This window comes from Conger conger, chromosome 16 (genome assembly GCF_963514075.1).
Source record: "Conger conger chromosome 16, fConCon1.1, whole genome shotgun sequence".
In the NCBI taxonomy this organism is placed as follows: domain Eukaryota; kingdom Metazoa; phylum Chordata; class Actinopteri; order Anguilliformes; family Congridae; genus Conger; species Conger conger.
In genome coordinates this window covers 30,032,950-30,047,604 of record NC_083775.1, presented here as the reverse complement: position 1 = coordinate 30,047,604, position 14,655 = coordinate 30,032,950, and the positions used below count along the sequence as shown (strand labels likewise).

Here is a 14,655-nt window from a genome sequence, read left to right as displayed (position 1 = left end):
TTACACAAATAAAGACTGTAATTCGTGAAGGTTACAACGTCTCTGCAGCATTTGTTGGAACAGGATTCTATGGTCAGATGAGACAAAAATAGTTTCACCACTGGTGGGTTTGGCATAAAAAGAGAAACATGGCCATGCATAAAATGACCTAGTCCGACACATCAAATAAGAAACGCATTCACAAAAATAAAATCCACGGATGCAGGGGCGTCACCAAATGACATAGCTAGCTAAGTAAAATGCTAACGATACCCTAGGTTAGCCTCGTCGTGTTTTTGGGACGTGACGTTAATCAACTTAGTCCCCCACAACTGACACCAATTATAACTGTCAATGGGAAAAAAGGAAACACTTTGCATTCTAGGAAACGTATGACCGCCGCACGCTGCAAATACAGTAACAAAACGGGAACATGATTTCACAGAAAATACTGTGAAATGTTAAAAATATGGGTCTATAGAGTAAATTTACACCCCCTTTCATTTGGTAACAATTTATACTTTAAATGTACCTTTTCCGTTTAATGAAACATCTTCTTCGATCATCACGCGGTGTCAAGATAACAATATCAGAGCTAATGCTGCATTCCAGACAACTCGGAAGGCTTTCCGACCTCATACTAAAAAAAGCGCAATAGAACATCACTCAAAGTCCAAATTCAAATCCATCTACCTCGACTTCACATAAGTAGTTGTCTGACGTCACACAAGAATGGCAGCACCCATGGAGGCACACATCGTAAAGAGTAAACCATCAACTAAAATGCAACGCAAAGTATTTGTTCCTGCATGACATTAGAATAGGTCGCCAGTGCATCGCAGGGCACACACACCATTCACACCTACGGGCAATTTGGACTCTCCAATCAGCCTAACCTGCATGTCTTTGAAACCGGAGTACCCAGAGGAAACCCACGCAGACACGGCAGACACGGGGAGAACATGCAAAGGCCGACGGGGATTCGAACCTAGGGCGCGCGGGAGCCGAGGCGGCCCGCGGTAAGGGGCATGATTTTTTTTAGATGGTGTTCTCCAACGCGTAAAAGCTTTCATCAACAGCTCACGCGCAGAGGCCAGCCGTGTGTAGGTGTAGAGCCCTACGATGGTCACCACGGCTGGAATCCGCTCTTTGCCAAACCATGACATAAATAATGGAAACTATTTCCTTGTAGAATTGTCCCATAATCATGTTTGTCGTGTCATTAGATCTCCAGCTCCATTTCACTATGGATAGGAAATCCTTTCTGCCATCATTCTACTTAATAGTTATCTCAAATACAATTAAGGTATTTGGCTCTGTCCCCCACTGTTCACTCTGAACAATATGGGATATGCAATTTGTTTAAAGTACATTGTTTTTAATGGCTGTTATTGTAACTCTGAGAATGTTTTTTACATTTTTTAATTTTATTGTTTCAAATTGTTAAAATTAGGGATATGTTACGGCCCCCTGCTCTGTGCTACTTATTCTGGCGTTACTTCACAGGTGCCTTGTTGGCGGAGTACCAGGTCATTTGCGCAATTGGGAGCACCTGTGACCAGATGTTAAAATGTACCTGACTCTTGCCTGAAGGAGGGAACTCTCTTCCCACGTACCTGTTGGTTCTTTTTGGGTTTGCATGAGACAACATTGCTTCAGCATACTTTTCACACATCCACTCACTCACACTACTGATGCAACTGACTTTCACACTACACATTTTTGTTAACTGGTTATTTCAAATACATTTGACCTTGTTTTTTAAATGCGTCAGTGTGCGTCTCCCTCTTTGTCACGGCCAATGAGCCAGGTCGTGACCGATAATGAAGTACATAATAATATCAAGCAGGAAATAAAATGAAAGGTAGGCAGCTGGTTGGATGTTGGGTAAAAGTTTTTATGGCAACTGAAGGAGAACAATATTTACAACTTGTCTACTATCCATGCACACAGATACAGACAATTGCCAAAATATCCACTCACTGAGAACTTTATTAGGAACACCTGTACACCTACTTAGATGTAGAACTGACATTACATCACTACTGACATTAGATCAATTATTGCAATTTATTACATACACAAAAAAAGATTACAATGTTATATACAGTGCCATCTGTAATGTTTAGGACAGAGACATTTTTTTTTTTGGTTCTGTTCTCCACAATTTTAGATTTGTAATAAAAAATGCATGAAGGGCATGTTTACAGACTTTGGTTTCACCATATTGAAATTAAAGTGTGTTTTATATATAGTAACAATAAACATAATATTTTTCTAGGCTTTTTCTTGCCTTTGGTTTGTATTATTGTCATTAAACATGAGGGCCAGAGTTGTTCCAATGAATGTCAAGGAAGCCATTATGAGACGTCTGTTTTGTTATGCCAAACCTTAGGTGTAACACAATCAACTGTTTGGAACAGCATTAAGGAGAGAGAACATGTAATGGGGCATAGGGCATGGCAAGCCAAGTAAGACCTCTACAGCTGATAGCTGAAGAATTCTCATCATAATGAAGAAAAATCCCCGAACATGTGTCCAACCGATCAGAAACACCCTTCGGGAGGCAGGTGTGGATGTGTCAGAGACTACTGTCCACAGAAGACCACAGTCATGTCTCAGTGGGTCACAGACTTCAACCAGTCATGCATACAGAAAATATGCAGTAAACATGACTGTAATTTACATCACATAAATATGTCCCAAACATTATGGTGCCCTGAAATGGGGGATTATGTATAAAAAGTGCTGTCATGTCTACATGGTGAAACCAGAATGCATAAAAATACCCTTTAATAAAATATGAGAACTTGCTCTTTGAATCGTTTGTTTATGAATATAAAATTGTGGTGTACTGAGCTAAATTAATGTTTTTGTCCCAAGCATTACGGAGGGCATTGCATATTACAATTCTTATGAACATATAAACACAACAACAGCAACAAAAATATCAATGAATAACTATATTGTTGTTTGTAACAATATTAGCATGGTGGATATGCATAGGTATTAAAGGAGACTGGGCTTGGGACTGGGGCAGTTGGAATAGCCAGGGCAGGAGGGAAGGTGAAGGCTGGGTCTCCTGAAGTACTGGTATTGTTCCGATTTTGCCAAGGACTTCACAGACCTCTTCGGAAGTATATCTGCAGCCTACCTGGGAGAAAATATACATGCCTCCACATGCTGATCACCTGGAGATATCAAAGTAACATTAGTTATGAAATGTATGAAAGTAACCAAGAGACCTGTACTAATTATACTGTGTGCCTAATTATACTGTAATGCCTGGCATTACAGTCATTATTGTACTAAACAAAGAAAAAACAGAACAATAAGTATATGTATTTACTGTACATTCATATAATTTAAGGTAACATGGGTGTAAATATTGTATAATATAATAATTGTGGAAACTGCTCTATTATTTAAGTACTTAGCTGGGCAACTACATAATATGGGCAAGTTAACAACAACAACAACAACAACAACAATAATAATAATATATTAATGGAAAATAAAGGAACATTTACCAAGATGTCTGAATGACAGTAAGTTAGGCCAATGTCAATAAACAATTGCCAGTGAAATACGAGCAACAATAATACATTTTATGTCTAAACCTTCACGAATCAAACGTGTATACAAATTGTCAATACTATTAATGACGGTGATATTTTAAAACCGTAATGTGATAGCATGTTAATGTAGCTGGCTACGACGTTGAGAAGCAGACATGCAGAGACATTATCCCGTTTACCTGTAATTTTCCCACATAAAAAAACGAACAATTGGAACATTCAAAATAGCAATAATACATCGGGAATACCTCAACAACATGAATATCATTCGAGGACCCGTTAATGCCAAAATAATTATCTAAATAAGACTTACCAAAAGGACCCCATGGATAAGAACTTCCGTTGAAAATGAATGGGAAAAGTTAAGGAATCCGCGCTGTAAGGACGTCATTGGTTTTTATCGGAACAGCGCCGCGATATCAACGTGCGGCCAAGAATATATATAGAACTTCCGTTGAGAATGAATGGGAAAAGTTAAGGAAAGTTAAGCTTAACTATCCGCGGGCCAGTCGCGGGGGGCGAGGTCCTGGGTTCAATCCCCAGCATCTCCAACAATAACTATTTTATGAGTTAAGCCTTTGCCTAAGATTGAAATCTATCATGATTTCAAAACTTAAATTTTTAAGTGGGGGGCTAGTTCTATGTGCGGGGAGGTAGCTCAGTGGTAGTTGTATGCTTTGCATTCATGAGGTCCTAGGTTCAATCCCCGGTATGTCCAATCCAATAGTACTGTACTTTTGGAGTTATGCGTAAGTATGCGTAAGTTTGCAATCTGTCATGATTTCAAAACTTAAAAATTTAAGTGGGGGGACATACCATGGATGTGGGGATGTAGCTCAGTGGTAGAGCGCATGCTTTGCATGTATGAGGTCCTGGGTTCAACCCCCAGCATCTCCAATAATTTCCTTGTTCTTGAGTTAAGCCTTGGCCTGGGATTGAAATCTATCATGATTTCAAAACTTAAATTTTTAAGTGGGGGGCTAGTTCTATGTGCGGGGAGGTAGCTCAGTGGTAGTTGTATGCTTTGCGTTCATGCTGTCCTAGGTTCAATCCCCGGTATGTCCAATCCAGTAGTACTGTACTTTTGGAGTTAAGCCTTTGCCTCAGGTTGAAATCTATCATTATTTCAAAACTTAAAATATTAAGTGGGGGACATTTCCATGTGTGGGGATGTAGCTCAGTGGAAGAGCGCATGCTTCGCATGTATGAGGTCCTGGGTTCAATCCCCAGCATCTCCAATGGTAAAGCTGTTTTTGAGTTAAGCTTTTGCCTAAGATTGAAATCTATCATGATTTCAAATATTAAAATTTTAAGTGGGTTACCCATTTTCGGTGTGGGGACGTAGCTCAGTGGTAGAGGGCATGCTTCGCATGTATGAGGTCCTGAGTTCAATCCCCAGCATCTTCCATAATAACCTTTCTTTTGAGTTAAACCTTTGCCTAAGATTGAAATCTGTCATGATTTCAAAACTTAAAATTTTAAGTGGGGGGGCATACCATGCATGTGGGGATGTAGCTCAGTGGTAGAGCGCATGCTTTGCATGTATGAGGTCCTGGGTTCAATCCCCAGCATCTCCAATAATTTCCTTGTTCTTGAGTTAAGCCTTGGCCTGGGATTGAAATCTATCATGATTTCAAAACTAAAATTTTTTAATTTGGGGGCCAGTTCCCTATGTGGGGATGTAGCTCAGTGGTAGAGTGCATGCTTTGCATGTATGAGGTCCTTGGTTCAATCCCCAGCATCTCCAACAATAACTATTTTATGAGTTAAGTCTTTGCCTAAGATTGAAATCTATCATGATTTCAAAACTTAAATTTTTAAGTGGGGGGCTAGTTCTATGTGCGGGGAGGTATCTCAGTGGTAGTTGTATGCTTTGCATTCATGAGGTCCTAGGTTCGATCCCCGGTATGTCCAATCCGAGAGTGCTGTACTTTTGGAGTTATGCATAAGTATGCGTAAGTTTGAAATCTGTCATGATTTCAAAACTTAAAAATTTAAGTGGGGGGGGATACCATGGATGTGGGGATGTAGCTCAGTGGTAGAGCGCATCCTTTGCAGGTATGAGGTCCTGGGTTCAATCCCCAGCATTTCCAATAAATTCCTTGGTCTTGAGTTAAGCCTTGGCCTGGGCTTGAAATCTATCATGATTTCAAAACTAAAAATTTTTAATTGGGGGGCCAGTTCCCTATGTGGGGATGTAGCTCAGTGGTAGAGCGCATGCATTGCATGTATGAGGTTCCGGGTTCAATCCCCAGCATCTCCAATAATTTCCTTGTTCTTGAGTTAAGCCTTGGCCTGGGATTGAAATCTATCATGATTTCAAAACTTAAATTTTTAAGTGGGGGGCTAGTTCTATGTGCGGGGAGGTAGCTCAGTGGTAGTTGTATGCTTTGCGTTCATGCTGTCCTAGGTTCAATCCCCGGTATGTCCAATCCAGTAGTACTGTACTTTTGGAGTTAAGCCTTTGCCTCAGGTTGAAATCTATCATTATTTCAAAACTTAAAATATTAAGTGGGGGACATTTCCATGTGTGGGGATGTAGCTCAGTGGAAGAGCGCATGCTTCGCATGTATGAGGTCCTGGGTTCAATCCCCAGCATCTCCAATGGTAAAGCTGTTTTTGAGTTAAGCTTTTGCCTAAGATTGAAATCTATCATGATTTCAAATATTAAAATTTTAAGTGGGTTACCCATTTTCGGTGTGGGGACGTAGCTCAGTGGTAGAGGGCATGCTTTGCATGTATGAGGTCCTGAGTTCAATCCCCAGCATCTTCCATAATAACCTTTCTTTTGAGTTAAACCTTTGCCTAAGATTGAAATCTGTCAGGATTTCAAAACTTAAAATTTTAAGTGGGGGGCCATACCATGCATGTGGGGATGTAGCTCAGTGGTAGAGCGCATGCTTTGCATGTATGGGTTCAATCCCAAGCATCTCCGATAATTTCCTTGTTCTTGAGTTAAGCCTTGCCTGGTATTGGAATCTATCATGATTTCAAAACTAAAAAATTTTAATTTGGGGGTCAGTTCCCTATGTGGGGATGTAGCTCAGTGGTAGAGTGCATGCTTTGCATGTATGAGGTCCTTGGTTCAATCCCCAGCATCTCCAACAATAACTATTTTATGAGTTAAGCCTTTGCCTAAGATTGAAATCTATCATGATTTCAAAACTTAAATTTTTAAGTGGGGGGCTAGTTCTATGTGCGGGGAGGTAGCTCAGTGGTAGTTGTATGCTTTGCATTCATGAGGTCCTAGGTTCGATCCCCGGTATGTCCAATCCAAGAGTACTGTACTTTTGGAGTTATGCGTAAGTATGCGTAAGTTTGAAATCTGTCATGATTTCAAAACTTAAAAATTTAAGTGGGGGGGCATACCATGGATGTGGGGATGTAACTCAGTGGTAGAGCGCAGGTATGAGGTCCTGGGTTCAATCCCCAGCATTTCCAATACTCAAACTCGTCGCTCTCTCTCGCTCTCTCTCTCTCTCTCTCTCTCTCTCTCTGTGGCCGGCTCTCGCTCTCTCTCATTCCGTCTTCTCATTGGCCGCGGCGGAAAACGGGAAATAGCGCCAGGGCTCCGTCGGGTTCAACGCGGTGGCGGAAAATATATTACATCCGTAGTGGTTTAGGACTACCATCGAGAATGAATGGGTTTCGGTTTAGGGAGTTTTAGCTAAACAATAGGCGGCTCCCGCCCGCAGGCTGGCGCCGCGATAGGGGGCACCCTGATTTGAACCGGAGACCTCTTGATCGGCAGCCAAATGCTCTACCACGGAGCTGTACAGCCTTAGGCAATGCGCCATAGGTAAGTATTGATTTGTAAAGTTGACGTCAACGTCAAAGCCTATTTGGTATGATACCGTTTTTGAAAGCAATTACCAAACATCCTATTTTTCTAAATCACTTAACAAAGACTTGACTCATCATTGAGGAAAATACAGTAGAAAATCTAGTAAAATGGTTTTGAACCAACATGTACGAAGTTCAGGGAACTAGACAGAAGAGCATCTGTTTTCAACAACCTTATTAGAAGAATGTATTGGCTGCAATTAATTCATAGTACGTAACTAGTCCTTTCTTCATTAAAATAAATTGCACGCGTGCATAATGGAGAAAGGAGTAGCAGAAAGTCCATAGCTTTGAGAGTTCGGAGTCAAATTAACCAGTGTTATGATGTCATCTCTACAGTAGCAGAACTGTAAGGGAGCCACTAGCGATCTTACAACATTTCTCTGAAGGCTGTTGTAGCTTAATTACTTTGAAAAATAATTTGCTTTCGAGTAATTGAGCTAACCTAGTGGCGAGGTATCGTGCACAAAGCTCAATTTCCCACCCAGTTTAACTAGAGTAGCAAGATCAGCTTTTTGGAAATATATTTAAAGAGCAACAAAAAAAGACTTGTGCGGGGCTGCGGGCCCTCTGCCCACTAAACGTGAGGTCTGATAAAACAAAAGATGGTAGATTATGTTTTTTAAATTTTTATTCCTTCAATCTTAGGTACACAGAACGCATTCTCTGGTGTGAAAATGCCCCAGTGCGCATGCTTTGGTGCCAAAAAAGCCGCATCGTCGAATTGGCAGCCGACATGTTCTGGCTTCATGCGCCATTGAGCTGCTCCCATTAGGAATGCATGGAACTAGTAAGCGGGAGATTTATCCAAGTTTACAGTTATACCACAACTGAATCTCTCATCATTCTTTCGGTGCGTCCATGAGATTATTTGGCTGCTAAATTTAGTAGCCTATTGCAGGGCAACTTCATCAGCATTTTTGGAAGCGAATCTTGTCGTTTGGTCACCGTGGTTCTCGGTGCAGGCTGATTTAGCTTGGTGAGTTTGTGGGTTTGGATTCATGAAATCACGAACGAGCATGTGTGTGTATGGCTAGTTAATGGTAGTTATTCGGCTAGTTATTCGTTATTAAAACTGAACAACGTACATTCATGATAACTCATCTTGATAGTTTCTCCCCTGAAATGAACTTTGAAAGAACTGGATAAATATGAATGTGTTTCATGCTATTCAAGTTAAGGAGTGTCTGACTCCTTAAATACTGTATAAAAGTCTGAGCATAAAAGCATTGTCTGCTGTAAAAAAACAGTTCAAGCTATCTTTTGAAACCGCTGGTAATTTCAAGATGGTCATAGCTGGGTTTTACACCAGGCGTTAGCTTAGCAACCGCTAGGCTAATGCAGGAAGTTAAATGTACTTAAATGAAGCCTTAACTATGTTTCTCTTATTGGAGTATTGGTCATTGACTTTTCTGCATTTTCAGAGTAGGCTTGCTTCCCCAAGATTAACAGTTACATTGGTGGTCCTTTGGAGTATTGACATGAACTGTCGTGTCTGCATCAAAGAAGCTGGTTTTCTGCACTGTTCGAGTGCTGCATTGGGTAAATAAGCAGTTTCTAACTGGTAAAGCCAGTCAAATGCTCTACCACTGAGCTGTCCTGCCTTTCCTAGAACTGCACAAAGGCTGTGTCTGAAACTACTTACTTGCCTACGATTGTGCAACTTGTATACTCAGTAGTAGGCTAGTAAATTGTTTAAGACATGGCCTCAGACTTAAATTGGAAGTCTATCCCAGATATGAACTTTGAACATTAACATTAACTTTGTGGAAATACAATTATTGTTAAGCTTATGTGAATGTTAATCCTGTTGGTATAATTGACTGGGCTCATGTCGAGCAGTAATAGCTTGTGGCAGCAATATTTCTTGGTAAGTCCCATCACTGAAATTGCAACAAAACTGCAGCTGGTTTTATCCAATGTTAAAAAGGCAGTGTCTAATGTCTTATCTTGATGCAGGGAGCACCCACATTTGGACCTATTGGCCTGCAGTCAAATGCTCTACCACTGAGCAATACCCTATAGCTATACCAAATGCTCTACCCTGTGAGCCCGTCCTAAATATGGGAAATTGAAAATCAAGAATCCTGGCTCCCACCTGCAGGTAATTATCTTCCCTGGTACAGGTACAATTTAATTAGTTGAGTCTTTTCTTGATTTCAGATGATGGAAGGGAAACCTGAAGATTGTTTTGAAAAGATTGGAATAAACCCAACATTAGTCTTAATAATATTAAGGGAAAAGATAGAAGAACGTATGTTTTCAACAAATGTAACTGCAGAATTGATTGATCATTTCCAAAATCACAGGTCCCACCGAGATTTGAACTCGGATCGCTGGATTCAGAGTCCAGAGTGCTAACCATTACACCATGGAACCCTACATGTAGCTCCCCTGACAAGGGTGGCACAGGCTCAAGATTATTTTTAAAAGATACAAATATACATAGTTTAAAACTGAATTATGTCAGCTTCATGACTGCTGACTGAAATAACAAACCTTTAGTAAAAAATACAGAATTGACAGCACCTTAATAGAAGGATTGATTAGCTGTAACAAAACCACCAGACACAGGCGGTTGGGCAAGAGTTCTGGGTCAATTGGAGCATGGTGTCCCACTGCCTTATGATCATTTGGAGAAGTGATATTTACGAGTAGTCACTATTTCGGTAAGTCCCATGATTAACAAAATGCATGCAGCTGGTGTTCTCCAACACATACAAATGTGCTCCCGTGGGAACATTTAGAGGGGGCACCTGGATTTGAACCGGGGAACTCTTGATCTGCAGTCAAATGCTCTACCACTGAGCTATACCCCCTTTCGGTCGTTCTGTAGGGTATACTGAAACCCACAAATCAATTGACTTTGTCAATATTAGCTTGTGAACACACATTTTGAAAGTTGATGTCAATGTAAGTGCTAATTTGATATGATTCCTTGCAATGTTTTTGAAAACAATTAGCAATCATCCTATTTTTCTAAATCAGTTAACAAAGAATACTGACTGTTGACTTGTCATCTGAGGAAAAGAAATTAAAATGGTCATCAACCAGAAGTTTTTCCCATTTCAAAATTTTCAGGATGATCCTTTAAAGGAGTGATAGTTGCTATTGGCCACCATTTCGGTAAGACCCGTGATTCTTTAAACTGCATGCAGCGGGTGTTCTCCAAAATGTAAAGGCTTTGCTCTGAGGCATATTTGTAGGGGGCACCGGGAATTGAACCGGGGAACCTCTTGACCTGCAGACAAGTGCTCCACCCCTGAGCTATACCCCCGGACCTTTGCCTTTTCCTAAACATGGGAAATTGAAAATACGTCTCCTGGTGCAGCCCTGCAGGTAACTATCTTCCCTGGTACAGAATTACTCAAGTCTTTTCTTGATGGCAGATGATGTTGATTTAATGCAGATGAAAGGGAAAACTGTGGGATTAGTCAGTACCTGTGACAGTGGGCCCTTCCTAAATATGGGAAATTGTTTTTAAAACATTGGAACATTAAAAGAATGTGACAGGTTATTGACTCAACTCAATACAAATAAATAAATAAATAAAATCAGAGGATAAGGACATGGATTTTTACTCCAGATAGTCCACAGCCGAATGATTGTTGTCTGAAACGAAAACATTTGTGAAAATCAAAGGAAGACTTCAAAACCAAAGCAAATGGTTATGAAAAGTTTGCAAACCTGCAAAATTTGTATCATCTTAAGGGAAAATATTGAACACCTGTTTTCAACAAATGTAACTGCAGAATTGACAATGGTCTGTTTCCACACAGACAGTTTCAAACACACTTTTCTACTATTTATTTCCTCATGCGCACGGTACAAGACCGCAGGTTCCACCGAGATTTGAACTCGGATCGCTGGATTCAGAGACCAGAGTGCTAACCATTACACCATGGAACCCCAACAAGAGTCTTGCTGACACGGTGTAGCAGGGACAGTCGTACAGTTTCAACATGGTAAATCACAAATTGGTGTGGAATGGCAGATAGAAGAACTAGCTTCTTTGTGTTGATTTGCAGCATCTAGGGGTGTTGTTGTAATGGTAGCTGGTTTTCTCCCATGCTTCAAAGCTTTGTAACAACAAATGTTTCTATAGGGGCCCCCCGGATTTGAGTCTGTTTCCAAACACATAGTTTTGTTGGGGTTTTCAAATCCACTTTTAAACAATTTGCGCTCATTTGCAAGCTTAAAAGTATGAGGTTCCACCGAGATACAAATTTTGATCGCTGGATTCAGAGTCTGATAGATTTTATACATCAGTTCCTGTTATGATGCTGGGAATTTATTCGAGAAAATCTTTGTAACAACAAACGCTTAAGAAGGGGGCATCCGAATTTGAACCGGGGAACTCTTGATCTGTAGTCAAATGCTCTACCACTGAGCTATACCCCCTTTCTGTCTCTTGGCAAGGTATACTGAAACCCACAAATCAATTGACTTTGTCAATATTAGCTTGTGAAAACACATTTTGAAAGTTGATGTCAATGTAAATGTTAATTTGATATGATTCCTTGCAATGTTTTTGAAAACAATTAGCAATCATCCTATTTTTCTAAATCAGTTAACAAAGAATACTGACTGTTGACTTGTCATCTGAGGAAAAGAAATTAAAATGGTCATCAACCAGAAGTTTTTCCCATTTCAAAATTTTCAGGATGATCCTTTAAAGGAGTGATAGTTGCTATTGGCCACCATTTCGGTAAGACCCGTGATTCTTTAAACTGCATGCAGCGGGTGTTCTCCAAAATGTAAAGGCTTTGCTCTGAGGCATATTTGTAGGGGGCACCGGGAATTGAACCGGGGAACCTCTTGACCTGCAGACAAGTGCTCCACCCCTGAGCTATACCCCCGGACCTTTGCCTTTTCCTAAACATGGGAAATTGAAAATACGTCTCCTGGTGCAGCCCTGCAGGTAACTATCTTCCCTGGTACAGAATTAGTCAAGTCTTTTCTTGATGGCAGATGATGTTGATTTAATGCAGATGAAAGGGAAAACTGTGGGATTAGTCAGTACCTGTGACAGTGGGCCCTTCCTAAATATGGGAAATTGTTTTTAAAACATTGGAACATTAAAAGAATGTGACAGGTTATTGACTCAACTCAATACAAATAAATAAATAAATAAAATCAGAGGATAAGGACATGGATTTTTACTCCAGATAGTCCACAATCTAATGATTGTTGTCTGAAACGAAAACATTTGTGAAAATCAAAGGAAGACTTCAAAACCAAAGCAAATAGTTATGAAAATTTAGCAAACCTGCAAAATTTGTATCATCTTAAGGAAAAATATTGAACACCTGTTTTCAACAAATGTAACTGCAGAATTGACAATGGTCTGTTTCCACACACACAGTTTCAAATTCACTTTTCTGCTATTTATTTCCTCATGCGCACGGTACAACACCTCAGGTTCCACCGAGATTTGAACTCGGATCGCTGGATTCAGAGTCCAGAGTGCTAACCATTACACCATGGAACCCCACAAAGAGTCTTGCTGACACGGTGTAGCAGGAACAGTCGTACTGTTTCAACATGGTAAATCACAAATTGGTGTGGAACGGCAGATAGAAGAACTAGCTTCTTTGTGTTGATTTGCAGCATCTAGGGGTGTTGTTGTAATGGTAGCTGGTTTTCTCCCATGCTTCAAAGCTTTGTAACAACAAATGTTTCTATAGGGGCCCCCCGGATTTGAGTCTGTTTCCAAACACATAGTTTTTTTGGGGTTTTCAAATCCACTTTTAAACAATTTGCGCTCATTTGCAAGCTTAAAAGTATGAGGTTCCACCGAGATACAAATTTTGATCGCTGGATTCAGAGTCTGATAGATTTTATACATCAGTTCCTGTTATGATGCTGGGAATTTATTCGAGAAAATCTTTGTAACAACAAACGCTTAAGAAGGGGGCATCCGGATTTGAACCGGGGACCTCTTGATCTGCAGTCAAATGCTCTACCACTGAGCTATACCCCCTTTCAGTCTCTGGTTGGGGTATACTGAAACCCACAAATCAATTGACTTTGTCAATATTAGCTTGTGAAAACACATTTTGAAAGTTGATGTCAATGTAAATGTTAATTTGATATGATTCCTTGCAATGTTTTTGAAAACAATTAGCAATCATCCTATTTTTCTAAATCAGTTAACAAAGAATACTGACTGTTGACTTGTCATCTGAGGAAAAGAAATTAAAATGGTCATCAACCAGAAGTTTTTCCCATTTCAAAATTTTCAGGATGATCCTTTAAAGGAGTGATAGTTGCTATTGGCCACCATTTCGGTAAGACCCGTGATTCTTTAAACTGCATGCAGCGGGTGTTCTCCAAAATGTAAAGGCTTTGCTCTGAGGCATATTTGTAGGGGGCACCGGGAATTGAACCGGGGAACCTCTTGATCTGCAGACAAGTGCTCCACCCCTGAGCTATACCCCCGGACCTTTGCCTTTTCCTAAACATGGGAAATTGAAAATACGTCTCCTGGTGCAGCCCTGCAGGTAACTATCTTCCCTGGTACAGAATTACTCAAGTCTTTTCTTGATGGCAGATGATGTTGATTTAATGCAGATGAAAGGGAAAACTGTGGGATTAGTCAGTACCTGTGACAGTGGGCCCTTCCTAAATATGGGAAATTGTTTTTAAAACATTGGAACATTAAAAGAATGTGACAGGTTATTGACTCAACTCAATACAAATAAATAAATAAATAAAATCAGAGGATAAGGACATGGATTTTTACTCCAGATAGTCCACAGTCTAATGATTGTTGTCTGAAACGAAAACATTTGTGAAAATCAAAGGAAGACTTCAAAACCAAAGCAAATAGTTCTGAAAAGTTTGCAAACCTGCAAAATTTGTATCATCTTAAGGAAAAATATTGAACACCTGTTTTCAACAAATGTAACTGCAGAATTGACGATGGTCTGTTTCCACACACACAGTTTCAAATTCACTTTTCTGCTATTTATTTCCTCATGCGCACGGTACAACACCTCAGGTTCCACCGAGATTTGAACTCGGATCGCTGGATTCAGAGTCCAGAGTGCTAACCATTACACCATGGAACCCCACAAAGAGTTTTGCTGACACGGTGTAGCAGGAACAGTCGTACTGTTTCAACATGGTAAATCACAAATTGGTGTGGAACGGCAGATAGAAGAACTAGCTTCTTTGTGTTGATTTGCAGCATCTAGGGGTGTTGTTGTAATGGTAGCTGGTTTTCTCCCATGCTTCAAAGCTTTGTAACAAC

At 40.3% G+C, this 14,655-nt stretch overlaps 15 non-coding genes across 15 annotated transcripts; 8 read left to right on the top strand and 7 right to left on the bottom strand.

Annotated features, from left to right (window-relative positions):
* Positions 1-4,382: 4,382 nt before the first annotated feature.
* On the top strand, positions 4,383-4,454 carry trnaa-ugc (transfer RNA alanine (anticodon UGC)). The gene has a single exon. It is a non-coding gene; the product is annotated as a tRNA-Ala (tRNA).
* A 269-nt stretch (positions 4,455-4,723) lies between these two features.
* Positions 4,724-4,795, top strand: trnaa-cgc (transfer RNA alanine (anticodon CGC)). Its single transcript has one exon. It is a non-coding gene; the product is annotated as a tRNA-Ala (tRNA).
* A 267-nt stretch (positions 4,796-5,062) lies between these two features.
* On the top strand, positions 5,063-5,134 carry trnaa-ugc (transfer RNA alanine (anticodon UGC)). The gene has a single exon. It is a non-coding gene; the product is annotated as a tRNA-Ala (tRNA).
* Positions 5,135-5,232: 98 nt separating this feature from the next.
* On the top strand, positions 5,233-5,304 carry trnaa-ugc (transfer RNA alanine (anticodon UGC)). Its single transcript has one exon. It is a non-coding gene; the product is annotated as a tRNA-Ala (tRNA).
* A 274-nt stretch (positions 5,305-5,578) lies between these two features.
* On the top strand, positions 5,579-5,650 carry trnaa-ugc (transfer RNA alanine (anticodon UGC)). Its single transcript has one exon. It is a non-coding gene; the product is annotated as a tRNA-Ala (tRNA).
* A 98-nt stretch (positions 5,651-5,748) lies between these two features.
* trnaa-ugc (transfer RNA alanine (anticodon UGC)) lies at positions 5,749-5,820 on the top strand. Its single transcript has one exon. It is a non-coding gene; the product is annotated as a tRNA-Ala (tRNA).
* A 269-nt stretch (positions 5,821-6,089) lies between these two features.
* Positions 6,090-6,161, top strand: trnaa-cgc (transfer RNA alanine (anticodon CGC)). The gene has a single exon. It is a non-coding gene; the product is annotated as a tRNA-Ala (tRNA).
* Positions 6,162-6,589: 428 nt separating this feature from the next.
* On the top strand, positions 6,590-6,661 carry trnaa-ugc (transfer RNA alanine (anticodon UGC)). Its single transcript has one exon. It is a non-coding gene; the product is annotated as a tRNA-Ala (tRNA).
* Positions 6,662-9,707: 3,046 nt separating this feature from the next.
* trnaq-cug (transfer RNA glutamine (anticodon CUG)) lies at positions 9,708-9,779 on the bottom strand. Its single transcript has one exon. It is a non-coding gene; the product is annotated as a tRNA-Gln (tRNA).
* A 368-nt stretch (positions 9,780-10,147) lies between these two features.
* Positions 10,148-10,219, bottom strand: trnac-gca (transfer RNA cysteine (anticodon GCA)). The gene has a single exon. It is a non-coding gene; the product is annotated as a tRNA-Cys (tRNA).
* Positions 10,220-11,237: 1,018 nt separating this feature from the next.
* On the bottom strand, positions 11,238-11,309 carry trnaq-cug (transfer RNA glutamine (anticodon CUG)). Its single transcript has one exon. It is a non-coding gene; the product is annotated as a tRNA-Gln (tRNA).
* A 420-nt stretch (positions 11,310-11,729) lies between these two features.
* Positions 11,730-11,801, bottom strand: trnac-aca (transfer RNA cysteine (anticodon ACA)). The gene has a single exon. It is a non-coding gene; the product is annotated as a tRNA-Cys (tRNA).
* A 1,018-nt stretch (positions 11,802-12,819) lies between these two features.
* trnaq-cug (transfer RNA glutamine (anticodon CUG)) lies at positions 12,820-12,891 on the bottom strand. The gene has a single exon. It is a non-coding gene; the product is annotated as a tRNA-Gln (tRNA).
* A 420-nt stretch (positions 12,892-13,311) lies between these two features.
* Positions 13,312-13,383, bottom strand: trnac-gca (transfer RNA cysteine (anticodon GCA)). Its single transcript has one exon. It is a non-coding gene; the product is annotated as a tRNA-Cys (tRNA).
* Positions 13,384-14,401: 1,018 nt separating this feature from the next.
* trnaq-cug (transfer RNA glutamine (anticodon CUG)) lies at positions 14,402-14,473 on the bottom strand. The gene has a single exon. It is a non-coding gene; the product is annotated as a tRNA-Gln (tRNA).
* Positions 14,474-14,655: the final 182 nt, after the last annotated feature.